Source organism: Paralichthys olivaceus, chromosome 14 (assembly GCF_024713975.1).
Source record: "Paralichthys olivaceus isolate ysfri-2021 chromosome 14, ASM2471397v2, whole genome shotgun sequence".
NCBI classification, from domain to species: Eukaryota; Metazoa; Chordata; class Actinopteri; order Pleuronectiformes; family Paralichthyidae; genus Paralichthys; species Paralichthys olivaceus.
Genome location: NC_091106.1, coordinates 5,758,182 through 5,784,490, shown reverse-complemented (window position 1 = coordinate 5,784,490; position 26,309 = coordinate 5,758,182). Strand labels below are relative to the sequence as shown.

Genomic DNA, 26,309 nt, shown 5'->3' with positions numbered 1-26,309 from the left:
TTGGAAAGATGAAAAAGATCTAGATCTGTATTGCAACAGTGTTTGTGTTGATGTAAATAAAATAGTGTAATTTTTGATCGCAGGTTTGGAAATAATTTAGAGCCATGGACATTCTAGTGAGAATAGCACAGACTGGAGCTGTATGGAGGCCTTGAGATTAAAATAAGATAAATAATCACAGGGATACATTTAATAAAATATAAAGATTTATCAACTATTTCTGAAACATTTGAAAACAGTATTGAACCTCAAGTCATTAGGTTATAAAATTGTATTATTCACATTAACCATAATTCATCAATTTTATAATAATGATTGCAACTGGTATTATATATCTTGCACTATGGCAGCATATCTAAAGGAATGGGCCAATCCTGACAATATGATTTATTAAAGGGGAACAAGTCTAATGAGTGGGTTGTTGTTGCTGTTGCAGCGAGAAACAGACTGAGGGTACTCAAGTGTAAGGCCCAATCCCATTTCACCTCTTCTCGCTTGTTTTCTTGGGTTATCCTCCCCCTTGAAATGGACTCACAAGGGGTTAGTGGTTGAAATCTTCCCCTACGGATTGGGACAGCCCTTCAAGAAGCTGTTAGATTGTCAGTAGTCATGGCGAAAGACAAAAGGTTTTTATTGGGGATGCCATTGTAATAACATTGTTGAGATCTTAAACAAACCAATGCTATGTTTTGCAGTTACCGAAGTGACAAACCTATAACATCCAAATAACATCTATGCTAATGCAGGTGAATCAATTACATTTGAAATTGAAAAGCTTGATGTTACAGTTTCAGGTGTTCCACAGGGAGGACCCTCTCCCTATGTAAATATAAAGTATTTAAATATAAAGGGGAAGAAAACAACAATTTAGATGAAACACACCAGTGAAAACATAACTATGATTTGTTTATATCCAATTTCTGCCAAAAGATTCCTTTCACCTAAATCTTACACACTGGACCTTTACAACTAATGATGATAATAATACTAATATTTCATAAAAATGAATAGTTTTTTTTTTTATTGTTTCACAAATAAGAGTTTCAGCTATACACCTAAGGTAATTTATATAACAGAACAAGTCAGTCTGTAAATACCTTTTACAGATACTTTACAATACAATACTAATTACAATACTTTTGACACATGCAATATCAACTGTGTTAAGCAGCCAAGACTGGTACAGTTTATTCTGTTTCAGCAGGTGGAAGCACCACAGGTTTCAGCCAAAACTGATGTACTGAAAGAAATAAACAGTGTACAAAAATATAAAATGTCTTTCTACCTCATCTGTAATATTCAAGGTGGTAACAGTCCACATCAAGTCCCTCAACTTCTCTCAGTGTGAAAACAGATACATATATAATAAATATGATCAACTGTTCATTAGATGTGTTAAATAAATAGTAATAGTAAATTACATTGCATTACAATTACATATTAAAAACCAGGTAAGCATATGTAGGCCCACCGCAGGTTGATCAGACCTGGGTACACGAGCATCTGGATCAGGTTGGAGCCTCAAACTGCAAGTGAGTAAAATTCCTCCCACATTAAATTTTAACTGTGTCCAATTCATTTTATGCCCACTGCTTCGTGTGTATCTTGGCCACTAGACAAAAAGTCCAATCTTAAAGCATGCAGTGAAGATGTTCTCTGTGCAAATACCCAGATTTGTGTAAGTGCAATAAAAGTAAAGCATCTGTGTACAGATTGGAGGAGTTAGATTTTAAGACATAGCCTCTGTGATGTCTTTTTCAACCTTGTTACATAGCAGCTTCTTGAAGACTTGGAAACCTCACGATATCAAAGCTGCGTTATGTCTGGCTTCACAGGAGTCACTGTGCTCGCTCATTAGACAGATGCTGTAGCCAGAGGGGACTGTGGTATCTGGGGTAAACTGTTAGTGGCGTCCTTGCTTTAACTTCACAAGAATAGTTGTCAAAGGGAGAGAGACCATTCCACGTCTCGTCATTCCACCTGAGGTTTCCATCCTTTCATTTTCTGGCTTATTTATATTAAATTGTTTTTGTGTCGAGTGTTCCCTGAAACTGGTGCCGTGATGAGTGGAGTAACGTTGCCTACAAGACGGAATCATGTGTCACAAAATAGCTGTGCTGAGTTAATAAATAAATCAAACCATGCATGTTGCAGCGGCGTGTTATTAGCTGAGGACGTAATTACTGAGCTAACAATGGTGTCAATATTCTGATAAATAATAATATCCCTACGCATGCAATTTATTTTGAATAGCTGGAAGGGATCTTGGATCATTAAGAGTAGGGCCTGGTGTTTTACTTGCTCATGACTCGAAGGAAAGGAAGTTTTTAACAGGGAGGTAAGTAAAAGAAATTCTGTAAAAGTTACTCAATACCAACCAATTTAAATTGATGAAGCAGGTAGAAGCCCACCAAGGATAATTGTTTCCTTTGACATCCTTTGTCTTTGACTTTTCTAAGAAACTTTAACTATTTGATCCCTCGCTCATGCATCTTAATCTTTTTTGATCACATTAACGGCCACACATAACCAGGAAATACTGGCAATTCTTATTGGACAGAGAGAGATTCCAGGCATCGACAAATATAAATATTTCCTATAAATAGATCCATCTACACAGAGGACTCTCTTTTATTTTTCGCCAGAGCCGGATTGGTGACTAAAGACCATCATGCTTTTACAGTAAGAGCCCCCGAACTCTAAATGACTCTCTAGCCGATTAGACATGCTACATCTGTTACTGCTTTTAAATCCCTTCTGAAAATGTTCTTAAAAACTTTCATCCATGTGTGAATTTTAATAAAATAATTGATGTAATAATATTGCTTTATTGTTTATTGTATGTTATCCTTTTGTGAGGCACTTTGCGACTTTGTTGGTGCTATTCAAATCTGGCTAATGACTATTTTTTATATCCAAGTTTCATGTAATTTTTGTATATATATATTTTAACATAGTCTTCATATTATATAGCTTGTGTTTGACAGACTAGATTTTCTCTACAAGTGCCACAAATATAAAATCCATCAACTCATAACAACAATATTTTTGAACAAAAACCTGTAAAAGACAAGAACTCTCAGATCTACAGTACAACCCGTGGTGATGACATTACATCACAATGTGTGGGACTCCACTAGAATACTCACACCTTTAGCTTGTTTTCTTTGCTCAAAAACTACAGAAAATTTAGTTTCGCCACAAGATGCACAGATACAAATGATGCAGGGCTCTCAACTAGTGTGTCCTCAGTTGGCTGAGTGATAGCAGCTCCGTTATCCCTCAAGGTTAGAGATTTCATCTCTGTGGACATGACGGAGCAAATGTAATTCTGTTTGATGCGATCCCATCAGAGGATTATTCTCCTCTCTGGGCTCTGGTGTTGACATTGGTTAAGAATGCATTGAAAATGGCTGAGCATGATCTTCAGCTCAGGCTGTGCTTTGCCCATGTTTCATTTTTCTCATGCTCAGCTTAAACCTTATGCTATAATAACTACTTTATCCGCATCAACTCCGCTGCATTTGGTTTGCTTCATCCTGCAACATGCTTTCTCTTGGAAGGGATGAGCAGTACGTTGCAGATGGCAAAAAATATCAAATAAGAACTACCTAAAATGACAGAAACCATCTTAAAAAAATGATTTACTTTGACTTTTTAGTTTGGTTCATGTCCCATCCACTACTATGGAGAAGGTGGTGTTTGTGACCAATACTGTAGCCAGCCACAAGAGGGCAATTAAGATGTCTTGGCTTCAATTTTAGGGAACTACCATGTCATCCATCTTTAAATACAACAATCTACAATCTGTCCTAAGCATTACCAAGTTCCACAACCTTAACGGTGTAGCTTCATAATGAGATGAGTATCTTCTAATAAATTACTAAAAAAATACTCCACGCCAAATTGCATAAACTCATAGATATCAGTCCCATAAATATGCCTGATTTTTCACATCAAGATCCATGGATTAAACCCAATTGTTGAAAACATAAAAAAGAAAAGAAAAAAGCCGTATCTCACAATGTCAAAAAAAGTAGACAAAAATCCTGGATCTGGTTCTGCAACAAAATTGTATGGGTTCCTTTCCAAACCGCATCTGATATCGCATCTGCCAAGTTTGGTGGTAATTCATCCAATAATTTAATGTTATCCTGTTTACTAACAGACAAACCAACAGACAGGGGTGACAACATAAAGAGCAGGGTTAGTAACAATATAATACGGCCCTGACCCTGCCCATGTATAACTCATACTGGAGTACTTCAACACATGGAGAAAAAGAAACCTTAACAGTTCACAAAACTCACACACACCACAAATCTATTAACATCACACATGTTTTAGACTTTAAGCAAACTCTATTTAATTCTTCATCACTTCAGAAGAGAAAGAGTGCGGCTGCAGCCTCAAAGGCACACTCAGGACAAATTTCCTCCCTCAGGCAGTCTGGTAAATCTCTTCAGTTTTAAATGACCTTGATAATGTTGACATTGAAGTAGTAATTTACTTTAATCAGATTAAACAAGATTTGCCTAATGTCTGTGTTGCTATTGATAGAACTTGATCAAAGCCCGTGAGTGGTTGAGACAAGACAAGAAAAGCGCAAAAACAGATAATTTAACTACATGTCAACTCAAGTTTTGTTATAATTGTATATACAATTAAATAAAAGATAATTTGATGTTAACAACATCAGCCTTGTGTGAGCACCAGACCAAAACCAATCACAGTATCGACTGGGAACACTGGGAATCACAAGGGCTGTTTAAAAGGCATTTGTCTTATATCAACGCACTTGTACATCAAGAGGTTTGCTTTATAGCAACACTAAAGTTTCACTCTTACTCTAGGTAATAACATATCGCTTTATATGCACTTTACATGAGATTTGAGGCGATATCAGAAGAAAATCCTTTTGATGAAAGGTTTGAATCTTCTGCTGTATATAAGGATACTGCCATCTTGCGCTAGTGATATAGTTTGGAGCCAGATAATATGCAGTATCAACATCCCACCAATGCACATGCTCAACCAATCAAGAGCCAGTCTCAACTGTCAATCCGATTTTTTCCCCTTGTTTTTTAGGCCATCAAATAACTAATTAAAACCACCCTTACTGGACAAAATAAGATTTATATTCTATTAAGCCTGAGTAATTTCCTTATTGGCTCTTGCTTTGCAATATACATCGTTATATATTTATTTGATATATTATCTTTACGCATTCAGCTGTATTGGGTCATGAGAATATGAAAGAATAATGTTTTGTTCTGGGATTTTCAACACGCGTTGACATACTTTTCCACACATTCTATAATTATCCTCAATTAGCTCACACACTGCTCACAGGAAAATTAATGTTTTAGCGAGTGCACTGCTAATGTGCCTGTTTTGCTTGACAAATAAACCAATGTACTGAGGCAAATGGTCAATTACTGCCGGTCCTTGTAGGGCATGTTTTGTTTCCATGGCAACATTCTGGATATTCAGTGGGTCCATGTCTGCAGGGATACTGATAAGTGGGATATGAAGATGCTTTGAAACAACACACCCCAGAGCTCTGGCCTTACAAAGAGATGTTCCAGAGAACAGTTTCACTAAGCTGCACCGTCACTATTGTTTGGGCGAGCGTTTACATTTGTGCACATTTTGGTAGTATTCATGTGACAGAGCTGAACTGTTTAACACCTCTGACGAGGAATACACAAGTTCAAGAGATATTCTTTCCACATGCGCAGAATGAAAGATGTTTGTGGAATGTACCTGGAGCACACTAGACTTTCAACACAATGATTTTAAAAACATGGGAGACCACAGACATAATGACAGATTTTTAATATTAAAAATGTTCTCTTTTATCAAAACTCAAACACTAGATGACCCGGCCAGAACATAAGACTTTTATAGGAAACAGTTAGCGATTGCAGAAACTCTCCCAAAATCTAAAAATATCAAACATGTTGGATATTTCTGATAAGAGATCGGGGAGGGTCCAGCACAATTGGAAGCATTATTGTGTAAACCCCTCACACTTCAGGATTATTTGGGAAGAAAAATGCCTCCAACTGGCCTCTAACCAGGAACGCCTCTATGATGGTTGAAAATTGGCTCGCTCATCCTTAATTGTACACTAGCCTTTACTAGGTAGAGAACTCTGTGCCCATTCATCTCTTTACACACACACTCTCCCTCTGAATATTTTAGGTAGTAAAAACAAGTTTCAAAAAGACAAGACCTGCTTACATTATTTAGAGAAAGGTTTGAATTAACCTCATATCCCAGGCTGGACTGAAGGTTAGGTTCTCATAAAATGTATAAGTTGCATACAACAATAAAAACAACCCATGTTACTATGTTCTATATCTGTAAAGACGATGTATATTTAAAACCAGAGAAAATACCTCAAGAGGCATGTTTGGTACCTAAAGGGGGAATAACTGGTCCTAGTGTTCTGAAAAGTTAGAGTTGAATTGAATCGACACGTTCAGAGAGTTTCTGTTCATTTGTGTTTTTCTATCATTGTTAGATAGCAAAGAAAAGTTTGGTGCATCAACGATCTCCAAGGAAGCAACAACACTCTGACATGTATCCAGCACATAGTTGTTTGCTGCTGCCTCAGTTCTCTGGGAGATTGCAGCAAATAAAGGGTCTGGTACCATGAGACATGTTTAGCCGGCAGTTGTAGCTGAAGGGTCAGCCACACAACACCGGCAATGCACTAAATACTGTGTTTTGGGAGGGGAACATGGAAAGGTCTCAGCAGGTCACACTAACAAGGAGCTGCTGCACAGTTTGTCTGGGAAAGAACAGTGTTAGAGTTAGTGTGTGTATGTCTTCTGTCATCTTCTACCTTTGGGGACAAAAATCAGTCACAAAGGGACTGCTTGTCCAATTAGAGAGTGAGTCCCTGATTGGGCAAAAGCTGAATGGTCAATGGTTAAATTTAGTGTTATGTTACGGTTACAGTTAGGAAAGTAGTGGTTATGGTTGGGGTCGGCCTCCAGGAAATGGATGGAAGTTTATGTAAAATCCCTTAAAAGTGACCTTTGACAATGTGTGAGAGTGTGTGTGTGCTATAGCTGTGCAAACGTGTGTGTGTTTGTGTCTGTCCACAATAATGCAGTCTGGTATAAAGAAATATATAGAACAAAAGTTGCACAACTTCAAATTATTCAAAGGATTATATAGTGATGTGGTTTTTCTGTTTTTTGCCCAACAAGAGCTGATTTATTCTGCCTGGGGCCATGTACAGGCCAGTGTGCAGGTATCACACCTGTGCAGAACACTCTGTCTTTTCCTCTCCTCACCTTGGGAGGAGATTTTGCCTCATGAATTAGGAATCAGCAGCGACTTACACAGAACTGCCACACAAACACACACACTGTCATCTTCTGACCTAATGTGTTAAGATATGCTGAAGTAAATCTTGAAAGGTGTTGTTGATATATTGAAGGGGATTTAAGGACAATAAAACAAATGTGTGTAAGTTTACAGGATATCGTTGTATAAATCCTTCTTCCGACCATGCCAGCATCTTGAGACTATCAACGTGAATGTTGACAAGTCAGTCTGTCAGTCCAGCACTTTGGTCCACACACAAATATCTCAACATTTTTCATGGATTGCCTTAAAACATTGTACATTGTCACCAAACAATAAAGTTCACTGATTTTGAAGATTGTCTGACTTGTTTGAAGCAGCACAATGAAGTTGGCATTTGTGATTTTGACTGAAATATCTTGACAATGTTTCCTGGATGGATCACACAGGTGTTGTCCCATTTCCCTATGTGATGTAGTGGTGGTGGCCATCTAGCCCTTCAAACTGCAGTAGCCCCCTCAAAATGAAGGGATAGACAGATATTCCTGAACACTTTATGACCGGAAGAAGCAAATCTGCAGGTAAAATGCTCATAATTGTAGGACATCTTGCTAAATAACCATTAAAAAATGTTTAAATCCAACAGAATATCTAATTTTAATCCAGTAGGAAATGAAATTGTAATTGAATCACTGTGACAAGTGTTTCAGGAAAATCACTATTCACACCGTCAAAACAAGCACGTAAACAATCAGAGTGAGAGTACAAGTAACGTTCATCTGTCCTGCAGTTGTCAGATGTCACTATTATAATGTTGTTTTTTTTAATTTTGTTTGTTCGTTATTTATCAGGATTACAAAATCAACCTATACTAATCGGATTACCATGAAACTTGGTGGAGGGATGAGGATGGGTCAGGAAAGAAGTTCTCACATTAGAGATCGAACTCCATTGGATGCCACTTGCAGCTGCCCAAACAACTGTAGCTGAAACTATGAGGTCTGATCGTCTGTGTGGACAGTAAAAATTTGAGGGACGACAGCACAAACAACAACGGCAGCACTTATCAAATAGCGCTTCACAAAGTTATACGATGCAGCAAAGGAGCAAAACACCCAGTGAGAGATCAAACAAATTAGAATATGTATGTCATAGCACCCTGCTAGCTAATGAATATAATTAGAACAAATATTCTCAAATATATTGAATTATCTGTTGATACACTTGCTATGAATATTTCATGGAGGACGCTAAGAAAATTTGCTGACAGCTCAACTAATACAGCAAGAAAGCAATACTATTGACGCAAATAGGAATTCAAGAACATGCACGTAAGGGACAAGCTGTCAGGCAGTGACTGATGGGTGATGGATGATGATGGATAATTGTTGCAGCTACACCAGAATTATTTAGATGCCTGCTCACAGTCTCGACTGCGTTAGGGGACTTTCTGCTCCACATTTTTTTTTACGGCTGTAATTAGGACAAGGCTTTGCATGAAGTGTCACAATGAGGGACAATCCATCACACTGTCTCTGTCAGTGTGCTGTCAACACAGCACGACACAGCAGGAAAGTCTAGACACATATATAAATGTATGATACAGTACACTCAGATAGGTACATATGAGCTAATAAAACCATGTGTGAGGCAGTTGCATAGACAATGCATACACATGCGCCAAATTTAGTAAATGCACCCCAGCAATGCATCTCAAACACGCTGTATGTGCACTTGCATCTACAGATAAGACATGGACACTCGCATGCTGCATTTGAATAGTGACTCATTGAGATTTAACTAACACACAGTAAATAAATAGCTGATCACCTCATGACTCACAGCTTGAATTTCCTCCTTTTCCAAAGTGCACCAGGAGAAGTCTCAGTCTTCTGGCACCATGCATTTGAAGTCGTTTTTCAAAGAGGCTAAAAATATTCAAAGTTACCTGAAATAGTTTGTGATAAAAATATGCTCAAAGCAAACTTGAACAATTAAAGTGTCCTCGAAGCGCAGTAGCATGCTCTCTGTGATGTGTGTCTCTTAATTTGGACACTCAATGCCAAGAAGGTATATGAGCAACTCACATGGATTCATTTACAGAAAAGCAATCGTCTTTATGTCGGTGAAGTAAGATTAATAACTCACACATTGTTGGAATGAGAGTCTTTGTTGGGCGTAGACTATTTTTGTGCCTTCGGAGGTAATTACAGAGCTTGTACAACAAGCAACAATGCCCTCTCTACGACTCCTCACACTGTAAGAGGATGTTGATTGTTTTATCAGGAAATGAGAATCCAGCATAACACCACCAACCAATTATAAAGACACTATATTGATTCATGGTTGGTGAAAATATAAAGCTTTTTGTTACAGAGCTTTGGAACTCGGAGCAGTTCAGCGTGGGTTTATATGCAGATAGAAGCTGAGCTGCGTACACACTGTGTTCAAATAATGCACTGACCTTCTCAAGTGAACCCAACAAAGACAAAGTGCCACAGGAAGATAAATGAACCTGGGACAGTTTTATCACACTGGACTTACCCAATGACTCCAGCACCTATACTTTTTGAATGACAGCTCTAATTAAAAACATGATGAATTCAACTCAGCACTAATTCCAATTACACTGTTAAATGATGACATTTAATCAAGAGGGAATTTATATAGCAGGTCATGGCACTGTCTCCTTTAAAAACAAGCAAAGAAAGAAAGAAAGAAAGGGTAAGATAGAAAGAAAAGATTTTCTGTCTCTCTCATTTTGTGATTGCTAATATCTGAGAGGCTGCCTCGGGACAGAGGAAGAAACAACTCAAATTATATTCTCAACTTAATGAGACAAATTTGATCTTGTTTTCAGCACTTTTTCCTAAGATATACTAGAGAGGGATTAAGAATGTGATGCTGATTAAATGACTTAAACTCTAAGTGAATCATCTCTTCCGGTTCTTGACAATGCAGCTCATGCCTGACTCCACATTATTTGTAGAGCATAATCATATAAATATGCAGTATTATTCTTTACCCCTAAGCAGGCTACATGAAAAATGTAATTATTGAAGTTGCTCAAATGCACCGTGCCCACACAGTTATTATACAGCTTATAAGCAAACATCTGCTGCCTCCATACCCTCAATTGACTTCATAAGGAAACAAACCACCCACAATAACATATCCCAGTGTTTTCTTTATCAGCAATAAGTTTCCAGTCATGCTCACGCAGGCTAATATGAATCACATGCTCAGAATCAATTCAAACTTAATGCAATTTAAGAACTAATTGCAGAAAGCTGATAAAAGAAAATGAATGTACATTTCCATCCGCTGGTGTTATGTGAACAGTAGGAGAAACCCTGTTTTAAGAAAATGAGTGTAGTTCTCCAGCTGAGTAACCACTGCAGAACAACAAGATGATGTAATCAAAAGTACACCAATAAAGCCTCAAGCAGTGGAAAACTGTGTGGAAAATGTGATAGAAATATTGAATTGCTCTTTGCTTCACAATTTATTATGAGGAGAGAAGAGGAAGGTTACAGTCGAATTATTTTTTATCTCTTAACAACCATAACAAACTTATATACAAAAATAAATACCAAAAGTGAGGTACAAATGATAACAATTTCAGTATATAAATATAGATAAAATAAAAAAACTGCAACAAATTGCTAAGGAAATGACAAATAGAATTAAATTGTAACAATCTATATCACACAAATACAGAAACTATTTTTCATGAAGACTAAATTGCACAACTTCCATCTAATGCTGACCTTTCTTGCCTTCTTTAGGTGGATAAATTCCCTCGCAAGCCTGCTCCCCCTGGATTGGGCTTCCAGTGGTGAGACCTGAGGTCATCCTATACCCGGCTCCATCTCCTATTTACGACTGTAAGATCCTCTCAGCATGAAGAAGTCTGCCTAACTCACAAACTAGAACTGGGAAGCCCACTCTAACAAGGTTAATTGACCCACAAGGTTATTTTTACTGTGCCATTGAGTGATAGAAAACACAATGTGTGAATTCATTTTTTTTAACTTATGGCCTGTCCAAAGATGCCCCTGAGATAGTCCAGCACAAAACACCAAGGGGAAAGATGCAGGCAGGTGCAGTTTACATGGAAGACCAAGACCAATTGGCTGGCACAGTGTACAGGAACATCTGCGCCAAGTATGAGCTGGACGACCCAAGGTGGAAAGAGAAAACCTAGCTAAGATCCTGTGGGACTTCCAGAGCCATTCAGATAAAATGGCGATGGTTAACCAACCGGAATCATGGTGGTCGACAAACAGCAGAAGAAGGCAGCTGTGATAGTGACAGCAACGTCGAGACACAGGTACACGAGAAGCTTTAAAAATACCAAGAAAGTGGAGCTGGAGAAGATGTGAAAAGAGAAGGCAACAATAGTGCCAGTCAGAATCAGAGCACTCTGGGCTGTAACCCCCAAACTGAGTGTGTACCGCCAGCAGATTCCAGGAACAACATCTGAGATCTCCAGATCCAGAAGAGCGCAATCCCAGGAACAGCTAAGATGCAGTCGAGGAAACACAAGATTGCCTTACATGGGGCAAGATTTATGTTTTATAATATACTGTATATATACATAAATTAGCTACTCCTTCATTAAATTTGTGCAAGTTAAAAACACAATCATGAGATGTTTAGACCTTATAGCTTGTCTTCAGTACAAACATTGCAGATCATTACTGCAGTGTGTGGAGCATAAAAAGCATGATGCAAATTTCAAACTGCATTTTTACTTGTGGCAAATATAGAATGTAGGAGGCTTCTGAGATAAAGATGTGTTCTGTGTGCTGTACACATTACTTTCTTTACTTACAATTAATGAACTGGAAAGCATGCAATAGGCAAAAAGATCTGTAAGCATATGAATTGCAGGGGGGGGGGGAGAAGCAGTGCGCGGCCTTCCTGTGACCTGTGCTATGTGTTGCAGTTTAAATAACACCCTGTCCTCCACGCATAACATCATTATCTGGGAGAGCAGAGCAAACTAGCATCAAGGAAAACCATGTTACTAAACCTCTTACTGTACTGTATTCAGTGTGACCGGGACAGTACTTCAGGCATAAAAAAAGACATACTGTATGTTTTCACCTCCTGGTCCTCACAAGATGCCCATTATCAAGAATATGCCCTCTGCTTGGTACGTGCAGCTCAAGTTAATATAAGTAGCAGAAGTTCACACTGTGTTAACACTGGCTGCTGGTGCTGCTGAAAGGTCTTGGCTAAGGCTGTATGACTGTGATTACTTGGTGTTGCTGTAATTATGGCTATGGTGGACCATAATTATGTAGCTGTTTAAGATTATTAGGACTGTGACAGGGCTCTAATAATATGTAGATGTTTCAGTTATAGTGAACTGACACTGTTCTGTACTGTAGTGGCTGTCAAACATAAATTATAATGTGTATAGGACTTTGTTTTCCTGGCAAACTATTATATTATATTACCTTGCTCTCTACAGCAATATAGGGATCGCCACAGCTATTGCTGTAGCCACAAGCTGTGCCCCAGTTCAGGGGCTGCCCCCTTTGGAGAATGCTTTTGAAGACCAATTGCGTCACACAGGCGCGACCAGACCATTTCAAATGCGTCTTTTTGTCCCTCTGCAACCAAGGCTCCATCAGGTGGATCCTTCTCAGGAAAACCTGTCCTGGGATTCATTGCACATCAGTGATGAACTGTTTTCCAATGAGTGGCAATCGGCAAGTCCTAAACATTGATGCTCACACTTCTAATGTATCATCTCAACCAAACAGCTAAAAGTACACCTAAAAAAAAAGGGGATTAAAGGTTTCTCACTGTGTCCAACTGCAGCTCTGTTGCTAGGACATCTTAAAAAAACTCCTCAAACACCACCTGTTCACCGAGGCGTTTGGCTTCAGTTATCGCTCCACCCTGCCATTAGTGCTCAGTTTATTTCTGTCCTGTTTTGTGTGGATTTTGTTTTTTTCTTTTTGTCCCTAATGACACATGTAAAGCATCATTGGGTCTCTTGAAATACTAAATAATAAGTTATAATAATAATTATTATTATTATTATTAGGTGACAGCAGTACGGGCAGGACAAGCTGGTGACGCAAATTGTGCAAAACCTCCGAAGACCAAACCATCTCTGCATCGACCAGACACAGCTAAAGTCATGCAATGGCTATAACATAGCATAGCCATAGTCATAGCAGGACGGCCAAAGAAAAGGCAATAGCCATAACCACAAGGCTTCAAGTGGAGTTCAAGCACTTAACCCATAGCCAGACGTAACCAGCCAGTGAATGCACATGCTTTCAGACCTTCTTGCTCATACAGTAAGTATCTGCAGTGATCCATTGTCATCACAAACATGTCCTCAAGCATGGCCCTTCAAAATAGACTCTTGTCTGTACGTGTTGAAGTCTATCATGTAAAACATACTGTACACAAAGTTTATGAGCACTTGTAAGTGGAGTTACATATATTATATTATCACTTCAATGCAATGGGCGACTTCTGTCTAAGCCTGCACCCAGTACAAAATTCATTACTTGCACTGCTCATCTATCATGCATGCGCCATCTGTCTGGGGGATTCATTCCATTTTTTTCCCTCCTCTCTCCTCATATGTATTGTTTCTCTCTTTCACCATCTGTTTCCCTCACATTGGGACGCTATCTTTCTGAAATCAGGATTCTGCCAGCGTTCAGATGACAGGGGAGTACACCATGTCAGATTAGCAGGCGTGCCATATATCCAGAAATGTGTGGTGGACTACAAAGTCTTGTCAAGTGCCAGAGAGGCAAACTGTATAATCTCTCAGTAAAATAAATAAATAAATACAAATGTACCACAGGATGCAGCAGCTGATTTGTTTTGTGCTGGGCTATATATAGAAAGAATACAAATGAGGGTCAGTCTCTGCTACAGGATTTGATAAAATTAGGTTCACTTGTGTGGTTTGACGCAAGCAATGGACAATACTGTGAACTGCAACTGCAGATATTATGGTAGTGATTACAAAGGATTAGTCATTAGACCGAAAAAGGGAATATCAAGTGGAGACAACAAATAGTACAAAGTCAAATGTCTCTGAGTCTCATTTAGCTGCAGCTGTTATTAGACAAATCCTTCCTGTGGGAGGAGAGGACAGATCTAGTTTAGACTACTGCAGCATTGCATAATTTTTCTTTTTCTTCTCCAAGCAAGAAATGCAGGCAAATTATCAACACTCATGGACAACAGTTAGCTATTTCCTCACAAGTACCATGCCTTCGTCTTTCCTGGGAGTCCATTTCCAGGGAGATTTTTGTGATTGGGATATTTATTTGACACCAGGAACAGATTCAGCTTTCAAAACGAGTGTGGGAGGAAATCTAGAAAGATCTCGATGATGAGAAGCTGGTTCCCACAGCTCCAAAACACCATGTAGTGACTCTTCAAAGCTCAATGGGTGACCTACTTTTGTGCACCCAATTATATTATGTCTCCCACTTGCATCCTTTTTTTAAGTGGGTCAAGAAACACAAGAAATCTGAAAATAACAGAGCAAAGTTTGGGCATTCGTACGAAGACGGTGTGGAATTCAATATTCTTTTCTGACTGATGATTAATACATGTCGTAAACTAACTAAATTACTTAAAGCTGTTGATTCAAATGGAAAGATGTGGACAGAGAACTAACATAAAGGAAGAGTTTAAGTTAAAGGAATTAAGACGTGAGTTCGGAATAATTTTTAGTCTCTGAAATCTTGTATCTACTTTGAATTACTGGCACGAGAACCATTAGCAACATGAGCACGTCAGACACAAAGACAATGACGGATTACTTCTCGGATCATGAACATTCATGGGAGCAGAAAAACTGTCAACACTCAAAACAATCTGCTACTAAACACTTGCTCAGGCATGATTAATGGAGTCAGAGCCCTTGAAAACAACTAACCAGCTTGGCTCTCTTAACCCTTTTCTAAGATCATGAATACGGTTCCGCTCCAGTTCCTGGACCTAAATTCAAAGGGTTTGGAGTAGGTCAACCGAAAAATAAATTAGTTTAGAGCACAAGAAAATAGCAACTGTCAATATCAGTAGGTGTGTAGTATTCCGCCAATTGGACAGAGAAGATGAAAAAGGTGATAAAGAAAGCATATGAGAACACTGTTGATTACAATGGTTCTGCTCAAAACTGGCGGAAACATCGTTTTACTGTGTAACACCCAGAACCAAATTTAATTTGATGGGAAAGTGGTTTCTGTGTATGAGTCTCTAAATGAAATAAAAGAGCATTTCTTTTCATAAAGACCCAATGTTAAAGGTGTGGTACAGTACAGTGCAGTCCACATAACATAATTACAATGGCACTTGGAGAGCGCATAACTCTGCCATGCAGGCTGATTAGTTAATTAATCGTCGTATTAGATATACATGAATTAAGATCAGATTCATCCAGATCATAATCCAGATTCGCACCAAAAATGTAACCTGTTCATAGCATAGCTCTCCATATATGCCTGATTTTTCAAAAAGATCTCTGAATTATTTCTTGAGAATATCACAAAAATGTTGGAAAATGTCCTATCTCACAATGTTAAATAAAGTGAAAGGAAAGTCTTGGATTCTGCCCACCTAATCTCAAAGTAAACAAGTTCCTCTTTGGCCCATACCCCACCCTTCCATCAGGTTTCAAGAAAATCGCTTCGGTTCTTTTTTCGTAATCCTGCTAGGAGATAGAAAAGCAGCGATGAATACATAACCTGGGGATTATAAAATGTTGTCTTTATGTCAGATACTGGACAGAGTAACGGCTTAACAGAAAATGTGAGTTTTAATCAATGTATTATATAAGTGTATTAGAAAGTAGTGGCTTTTAGAATGCTTTAATTTCACAACAACCAGTAGCTGTTAATTTGTTAATTTCCTACACAGAATCAGAAATACTTTATCCCCTGTAGGGAAATTCAAATTATATTAGGGGGTTAATTGCTGAATGCAGATTTTAAAATAAACAGTTTTGAGTGAATTGAGGCAAAAATTTATCAAAATGTCTTTTGGACCTCAGACACCTTCATCTACTGATGATTGTAGATGTTTGAAAAAATGAACAAACAAATAACTGTACATGGAAGTAGAATATTTTGTGTTGATGGCTAGAGGTTTACCATTTAAAGTTCCATTATTATTTTTCTCTTTTAAAATATTTTAGCAGTATGAGTCATTTGTTTTCTCTCTTAGTATCTCTGTTTTGTTCTCCTCAAGCTGCTGAAGGAAGAATTCTGGGTCCTCATGGTCTCCATCATCCTCATCATCATCATCTATGTAACCACATGTCTGTTTGCTGTTGTATCCTATATAGCTTATATTTCCCCATAAAGTGCACATAATAGGATTTTTATCTTATAATCCAACATGAGACTTAAAGGTCCAGTGTGTAAGATTTAGGTGAAAGGGAACTATTGGCCGATATTTCACGTAGAATAATCCTCATGATGTTTTCACTAATTCATTTCATCTAAATTGTATGAATTGTAGTTTTCTTTACAACTTCAACACTAGATATCACAAAATTCTTCACACTGTACCTTTAAAATATGTAATTTCTTTTGACAGGGTTATTCTAATAGTAAAGCTGTATGTCAAATGAATTCAAACATTGTGCCCATTATGTAAAGTACAGGGTTATGATACAGACATGACTGGTCCTCTAAAGACCTGAGACTTGACTGGGACTTGGTCCAAAAGGCTGATATCCAAATACAATCTCACTGAGATCCTTTTCATGAGATTTTACTGCATGTGCACCAGCATTATACATACAAATGTTTTCTGACAGCAGCCATCAGTCACCATATAGTATATTTTCTTATTCACGTCAGAATGTTGTTTACAATTGCTACATGAATCAGCCATAAGGAAATTATGTGCATGTGTATGGTCTGCGTATTACTCATGTTGTGCAGACCTAAATCTGTTTACACAGTCACATTATGTAAACTTTCTTTCTTAGGGGGACAAAACATAAGTCCCCATCCTGTGAATCATTAAATTCTAAGGTGAAGGCATTGAGGTTAGGTTAAGGTTTATGTCAAAGGGATAGTTCAACCAAAAATGCCTCCATACTGCTCCTGTTGTGCAGCTCAAGATACTCAAGGGTTCTTGCGAGGACTGCATAAATAGCTTTTCTGTCTATCTCTGTAGCATCCTGTCCTTCTCTCTTCTCTCTTTCTCTACATATAAACTCTATTTTTGTCACTAGCCCCAAAAGGTCTCAAGGACAACAAGAGGTCTGGGGATGGACTGGTGGCTCACCTGGTAAAGCACATACCATAGAATGTATATCAAGGCTGATCCTCAACACAGCAGTCAAGAATCTAAAACTGGCTGGGGTCTCTTTTCTGCACATCCCCCTCTCTCTCTCTCCTTTCTCTCCTGTCTCTCCACTAACTGTCAGATAATGAGGAAAAATGTCATAAATAAAAAATAATAAAATAATGATGAGGTCTGAGTGGAGTTTCAAATTTTAGTGTGAAACAGGAGGAAAAGCTGCTTAACAACTTGTGCAAGTTTTATCTCTGGAAAAAAAAAAACAGCTTATACCTCCACCACAACAAAGCATTTGGCTCCTTAAGTCTCTGAGTTAACAAGGCATGAAGTCTCTGTTCCAGCTGATATTTTACCTCACACTCTTTTGGCCCTCCTCTAACTTTATGTCAGTCTTCTGAGACAGTCTGGTGGGTTGAGGAGTACGTGTTTAGAGGCTGACGCCAGTACTTTTTGGACTAAGGCCTAAACTGATACTCAACACCTGTGAAAGTGACAATTTTTACATAACAGATCCAGATTTAAATGAACAGGCAATATTTCAGCTGAATCCTATCTTAATGATACCATGGGCTGAGTACAAGGGTATCAGTCCAGTGTGTGTGTCTGTGTAACACAAGAGCATAACCATGAGCACACATCGCCTCCAGCATTACACAAGCAGTCCTGGCCATTTGGCAAGTGGGACTGTGGTCTCTGTCACCAGGAGGAATACACAACGCAGCCCGAGGAGAGGAGAGGAGGAAGGCACGGCGCCAGCGGACACTTAGAAATAGTCACCCTGCCTTCCCCCGTCACCCACGCACCAAGTTCTGTCAGTGCAAATACAACCACCCACTCATTGTGTCTGAGGCCCCACAAACACTGCAGAGCCAAACCAACACTTTTCAACGTATGCCTAGTAATCACAGTGGGATCCAGACAATGGCAGAGGTCACACAATCTATAACAGCAAAGTAAACAGCACTCGCTCTCAAATGTTTAATGATAATGGGTGAGAGTCTGGAGACAAACTGCAGCTTGGCTGAGGATGTTGTGAATTTTGTTTTAAATGCAGTTTTATTTCCTCAATGTGACAAGTTGAAGTCGGAAGGAAAAACCAAGTAAGAATAATAAATAGATAATAGTGTAGGAAACACATTTGCTTCGTCAGGGCTGCGTGGGTGCAGGTTGATCAAACTTGATTGACAGTGCTGTCTCTCAGGTAAAAAACTAAACAAACAATGATCATCAAATCATTTTTCAGATTCTTATACTTCAATATTATAATTGGCACTGCAGAAAATTGTCCTGGAACTGTAAGGAATTATATGCAACTATATGTAAATACTGTCTTCATATAGACTATGCTGTATCACATAAACCTTTATAAAACCACACCTTGTACTTTTCATTTTGTAAGATGAATTTTATTTCCTGGAGAGAGCCATTCCCCTGTGTTTCCATTATTCGTGCTAAGCTAAGCTAATTCAGCCACCTGCTGGGATGTTTCTCACACAAATATGAGTGGTATTGATCTTCACATTTATCTCTTTCCAGCAAACCCCGCGACGGAAGTGACTGCTGACATTTCTGTAGGAAAGTCAATCAAATGAACAAAGAGATTTGAAATGTTGGAAAATAACCACAGAGAGATGCAACATTAGGACAAACAGCTGTGTGTTTGTAGAAGCCCCAAAAAGAGGAGCAGTTTTATGAAAAATGCACAAATACGATCTTCCTGTCCTCACGTGTATTGCGACTTACTTGTTGATATAAACGTACCTCAACTTTCACAATAAACTCTGCAATTCTCACATTAGACATTTGTAACAGAGGATAAAGCAGTACTTTCGCTGACTGCAAACATTTCAGTGACATAAAAATGAAACAGCCTTCACACTGTAACAGTTCGTTCATTAGGCCACAAGGTAACACTTCCTCAACAACCGCAGCCTGGTTAGCATAGCTCAGGGCTAATGTGACTAGTTCACCTGTCATCAAGTCAACACTTAATTACTTCTCAACACTCGAACAATCTTTTTCACAGATCGTCCCCCAAGCAACGATGTACATGAAGCTAACACATTGGTTAACATTGATACTTATCATGCTGGACTTTTACCTGAGGGGAGTAGTTGTATGAAAAATGCACAGACATGATCTCTCTGCTCACGTATATTGTTACTTGGGAGAAAGCGCTGTGTCCCCTACATTGCTCACCAACGCTATGCTCCCTCAGCTGGAACACTCAATGTGCTGTTAGTCTTAGAATGGCTTTTTACACATAAAACACAAAATAGTATATCAGCTGCAACTGACTCTGAACCCTTATAATGCATGAAAATACTCAAATGTCAGAATGTGAACAATACAGACAACAAGCCCATAAAATGTTGTTCCACTGCTTGATATGATCTGATACTGAAAATGATTCTATCCATCACACGTTGCCTGCAAAAAGTTGACACAAAGACATACAAAGCACCCAGACAGATGTGGATGACATTCTCATTATGTTCTCCAAAATATAGGTGCACATGTGTCTTTGTAAATAATCTGAACCTTAGAGAATTTGCCACAAGATGCAAATCCCTGATAAACCTTAAACACAGAAAGACCAGGCTGCAGTTATTACAAAATGAAACTAGTAGAGATCTGGGAAAAGGTTCTGTAGACTGATGAAACAAAAATTAATTCTGTCAGAATGATGAAAAGAGGAATATGTGTGTGTGGGGGGGGGGGTTGGGCTCATGACCCATAGCCACCACCCCATCTGTCAAACATGGCAGTGGTGCTGTTATGGCTCTGGCAGGTATGGCTAATAGAACTGGCAGACAGGCACTACAATAAACAACAGTTGAATGATGATGCAGTGAATACATCACTAATGCTGTATCTCAATTCAAGGGCTGCATTCTCAGAAGGCTGGATTTGAAGACCAATTGCATTACAGGGGCACGACTTGGCTGTCCCATGACTTTTAAATGCGGCCAACCAATTTGTTTATCCATCCCCAAGAAGTGAAGGCTCCAGCAAATGGATTCTTCCTGGCCCAACCTATCCCAGGATTAATTTCGCTTAGGGGACGAACTGGTTTTCCAAGAGGTGATGGCAACGCGAAAGTGACAAGACATCCAATGCTTGAGTATCATACTTCAGCTAAACTAAACAACGGTAGACATGTTAAAACCAAGAGGCATTAAAACTTTCTTGTCGTATCCAACTTCAGCTCTGTTACTAGGCAACAGCAATAAGGGTGGGACAAGCTGGTGACACCGATCCCAGTCTTTGTAGACCTGACATTCTCAATTTGGTTCTTTCTTCACGGTGTACATGTCCACCAAGACCACCTTCTCTGTGAGCCAGGTAGACCACAGCCTCAGAAGGATGCAGCCCCTGAATGATACACAGCTCAAGTTACAAAGTGTCTGTGGGATGAGAACTTCGGACAGACATGGGCACAAAGTATATTTCCAAAGGATATGAAATAAATGGCTTTGACTTTAATGTGTATCTCTTTAATTACTTTTAAATTACTTTAAAACCCACTATGTGTTTGAAGGCTATATCACACACATCTTTATTGGTATGAGGCTAATCAAATTAAAGTCAGACTATTAGTTTGACTTACATTTAATTGAATTTTCACTCATTTTAATCCAAAATGAATGTGCTGAAGAACGGAGCCTGAAGAATCAAATATTTATTATTATATATTTCTGGCTTCGACTGTAGCATGTCTGTCTTCCCTGCTCTGTGAGCCTTTACATTGTCAAGCCTACCTTGAAATTGCATGCAATCCCACCAAAGATAGATGTTTCAATTAGAACAGAGACAGAGTGTGAAAATGTTATATGTTCTGGAGGAATTGTTTTTTTTCCATTCCCTCCTGTGTGTTTTTGATGATTGACAGAATACAGAGAGCAGAGTGTTGCAGCGCTGATATGAAACTCAACTGAGGGCTGCTGAAAATAAGATTAAACAGAAACTTTGACCAATTCAAATAAAAATAAAAAAATAGACGGTTACTTTTGAAGTTGTGCTTCGCCGATGTAGTTGTCAGACTGCAGTAGAATGAATGACAGCCGTTTGAGGACAAATCATGAGCCCTAATCTGATAAGGGTTAATTTATCTGAAGTACGAAGAGATGCTATATATGGCCTCCTTTAGAGAAAATGTACATTGCAGCTGTAAATTTATACAAAAACTACACCACAAACCATTTTATTGCTAAATACCATCTGTAAAAATACACCTACACTGCATATCCATGAGAAAAAAGACAGGAGAGAGTTCTACCTTCCACCTGTCCAGTACCAGAATACATTAATATCACCTATCCCCTATAGCTCTCTCCCTTGTAAAAGAGAATACAACCACAACATTCCTGAGAGGTAATGTGTGTGTGTGTGTTTCTGTGGGAAATTTGTGAGATAGCAAAGAGGCAGTGTGAGCATGTGTGTGTAAATAAATGTGAGTGTAACGGGCCCCAGCAGGAGCTGAGATTCACTGATCATTTCAGGATGCATCTGCTGGAGAGGGTGGGTGGAGAGAGTGGAGGGGATAAGAGCGAGAAATTCTAATTTGCTCGGGGTGCGTGGCGAATATTTTCTGCTATGTTTACAAAAACACAGGCTGGTGGGAATATTTGCTGCGGCTTCTCGCTGCACTCGCCAGCGTGCTCCAAATGTGAATGTGTCATAACAATACACAGCAACCGTTTCTATGGCTTCGGCATTTTTTAATCACCAACAAACTTGTACAATATTTAAAAATCCAGGAATTTTGTGCAGTTTGTAAATGTAATTTTGTTAATTTTCTTGATGCTGTGAGTTGATGCTGAAATGTCTCTTAGCTCCTGGTGGCAAACTCAGGGCTGATGCAACACTGGTGTCTTGAGGTTTGTGTCACACATCGTTGTCCCGCTTCATCATGAATGACTCAAAGAAGCGGAGCACTTTGGGACCAACACTGAGATTGCCAGTGCGTTATGGCAGCTGTCATGAAGATGGGAGGCTGGGGGAGGTCGTGTTAGTCAAGCCTGGCTAAAGGATGCTTCATTTCACATGTGACATTGTCTTTTTCAGAATCGAGTCAGGACAGAATAACAAATAAATGCATGTTTATACTCCAGCTGTGAATGAAGCAAGGCTGCTGTTTTTGAGCTAGAATCAATAGTGATGAAATGTAATGAATGTTACCTTCATTGGGCTTCTGCATTTCAAGCAATACTTCATTAGCTGGAAGATACAGAAGCTGCATATTTAGCCACGTCTTAGCAAATGTGTCACTGTTTGGAACATACTGTGAAAACAGATGGGTAGTGGAGCTGTGGCTGTGCTCCTTATTAAGTCATCCCCATCAAAATCTTGTCACCATGGGAACTTATTGCATTTCAAGAGCTACATTATGTAACATCATTTTATGGGGGTGACCATATAACTGTACATGAATATCCCCTTGATACTAACTTAGAAATATAGGCCTCATAATAAACCTTATATAGCACATTCCATACAAAAGATGTAACACGGCTTTGCAAAAGATAGAAAAACACATGACAAGACAAATTGAAGATTCTGAGTTTGTGTGTGGAGTTCCTCCCACAGCCCAAGGACATGCAGCTTAGGTTAATTGGAGACTCTGAGGCCCTGTCCTAATTCACCCCTTAGGCCCACCACTTGGCCCTGGAGGTGGTAATGTCGGGGGAGTGGCATTCAAACACCCTTTCAACAGTAGTGTGTTCAGAACCCCCTAAATACAAAGGGTTGGACGGAAATTCACAAATGCTTTACGAACGACTAAAGCAAATGGCAAGATGGCGACTGATGCGGCTAAAATGCTCATAAAACTATAATTATAAACTTTAGTTTTTGGGCAGCTCTCTCATGCCGTTATTGAAAAGGTGGATGAACTTCAGTCCCCCATACTATATATAGACAAACAACTGACATCATATAGTCCGATAAATTTGCATTTTATTTCTAATACTGTTATTGTTTATTTGTACTGGTGTGGGGTAAACAGTGATGGAATTTAATCTAGTACATTTACTGTATACAAATTCAAAGGAAGACATTACTCGAGTGTTACAATTTCATGTTATACTATCTACTCCATTAGATCTGAGGCAATATTGTACTTTTTACTCCACTATCATTTTCTATCTAGCTATAGTTGCTAGTTACTTGAATAATTAAGATTTTTGCTTGCACAATATATTAAGAGACAAAAGTTAAATCCTTCTTTTACATTAGTATATTTGTAATTATAACACAACATACACAGAGTGCATTCAAAATGGCCAAGTTAATGGAAAAAAATTTGCATTATTGGAGTTTAAAGTTTAAAATGTAATAGTTAGCAGATTCAGATCAATGCGGCTAATAACAACTGGATAACTTCAAACTTTACCAAAATAAACCAGATTGAGCTCATCAAACTTCACACAGGCATGTTGTTAATCTTACTAACTGATAAACAAGCAACCACCGTTTACCATTTAAAACCTATAATGTTAGACATGTGTTTTGGCTGGACATTTGAAAAAGTGACAGATCTTCATCCCAGGTCCCGTTAGCTTCTCTCTCGCTCTCTCTCTCTCTTCACCAAGAGCAGACACACACACACACACACACACAGTGGAGCAGCGGAGAGAGTGGTAAAGGGAAGATGACGATTTTCAGTTTGGGGCAGAAGTTTCTATAGACATGACTAACGTTACATTCAAAATAACTGTTGTAAACACAACTGTGTATTGATCAATAGATCAGTCTGTCCCGTCTGACTTGCAGTGTCAGATGTGTCACTATTATAATGTTGGTTGATAACGGTTATTACTATAATAACGTCAGTTGATATTGTTTGTCATTGTAATAACATTGGTTGGCTGCTGATGACATAATGAGTTTGTGTCCCAATTCCTATAAGGGAAGATTTTGTAGACCCCTTGTGGCTCCGTTTGGAGAGTGAAGGGCACTTCATATGTAGGCGTAGGGCATTGGGACAGGGCATAACATTGCCAATAGGTGTGAATGAGAATATTTGTTTGTCGTTGGTGACCTGCACAGGATGTTGCTCTCATCTCCCCGCATGGGAACGGCTCCAGCAACCCCACGACCCACAAAAGATAAGCAATATAGATGATGGATGGATATTTCAATGGCGTCTAGACATTGGTTGTGATTAGATATCAAAATAGATGGACATCGAGCAGTGGAGATGGCTCCAGTGATATGACAATGAAAAAAGAAGTTGGCAGCAGTGGAGAGAGGAAAAGATTTTAAAGTCTTAATGCAAGGACATGACTGGCTCATACAGGCTGTGGCAAAGTACAACTGGCTGAAGTGAGCGCAATTTGTCAGCTGATAAAGTTGAAATCTGGAAAAGAAGAAACTGTCATGAAGCAAACTCATTACAGTGAAATATTAGTGCTTGCACCTCATCAAGGTCTCAATATAACCATGTGGATATCTTATCTTTCCAGATCCTGCCTCCTTGTGTAGGGACACAGATTCAGTTGCCTTTTGCTTGAAGATATGTTGAATTTTTGTACAGATTTAACTCTTGTTAAAAGTAGGGTTGTTTCTGAAAGAGGTTTTATCTTATTTTTTGAAATCCTCTTCACGTCCTGATAGCCTCCAATTAATAAAGTCATCTGAAAAAAAAGGAATACAGCCAGTGACTGTAGCCCTTCTGGACTGTCATAAACACCACTGAATGAAATTATTGGCTGGAGTACGTTTCAGTCACCAACCGACTTGCCTGCCTGCACACACATGACCCAACCCTTCAGCTGGAGAGACAGAAGTTAGCAAGTAAGTCCCCCAAAAGTTTTCTTGTAGTCAGCGCACATTCATTTGTTTTAGGGATGTAGCTTTGACAAAAGGGCTGCTGGGAGGGGATGTGATGTATCTGTTGCATGTTTTTCAAAGTATAGGCTGATCTTGCTAGCTTTTCCAGTATTACGTGTATGATGTGTTTGTGATGTTAAACTCCACATGGATATCAGTAGCCTCCACAATAACTCAGCCATCTGTGCTGTACACCTTGTATGACTTCAAGGCTTTTACATTCACGGATGTAAATACTAGGTGACAGGAGCATCATGTTACTGCTACATATAAAGTGGTGTAATGTGGTGATATAATTCATCTACATCACAAATGCAAGGACAAACACGATGCACGTTTATTGGAAAAGATATTGAATAAGCAGATGCAAAGACAAAATAAAGTGCCCTTTTAAAAACTGAATCTGAGATGCATTCCTGTTATGTTAGTAATCTGAGCATCCACCCCCTGTCAGTAGTTGAATCGGAGAACATCTGTGATGGCACCTAGCACAACATTAAAAAAGAAGTACACAATGTAAGTTTAATAGGCTAGAGCCAGCAGTGTTTTCAGTGTTGATGTCTTTGCATCTGCTGTAAACAGTAGTCAAGCTGTCTGTTCACAGGAGGTGTCTGCAGTATCCTTACACAACATCATACACATCAAGCTGGGATCTAAGCCCTCAGGATCTGGGGGGTTTCAACTTCGGTGCAAGTTTCACATTCGGAAGAGGATCTGAACAATTTCCTTAAAAGAAAAAGCTGAATCAGTCTGAACTGGCAAAGCAATGTTGCTCTCGTTTGTCAGGGTTGGTTTTGTAATATTCTGTCACAACGTCATCTTTATCACAATATGTGATGCAGAAA

The 26,309-nt window shown here is 38.9% G+C and overlaps 1 long non-coding RNA gene across 1 annotated transcript in view; it reads right to left on the bottom strand.

Annotated features, from left to right (window-relative positions):
* Nucleotides 1-1,183: 1,183 nt before the first annotated feature.
* LOC138413669 (uncharacterized) overlaps nt 1,184-26,309 on the bottom strand; it is a 37,276-nt gene continuing 12,150 nt past the window's right edge. Inside the window, exon 3 of the long non-coding RNA XR_011246083.1 lies at nt 1,184-1,240. This is a non-coding gene — a long non-coding RNA (uncharacterized lncRNA). The remainder of the gene's footprint in view (nt 1,241-26,309) is intronic.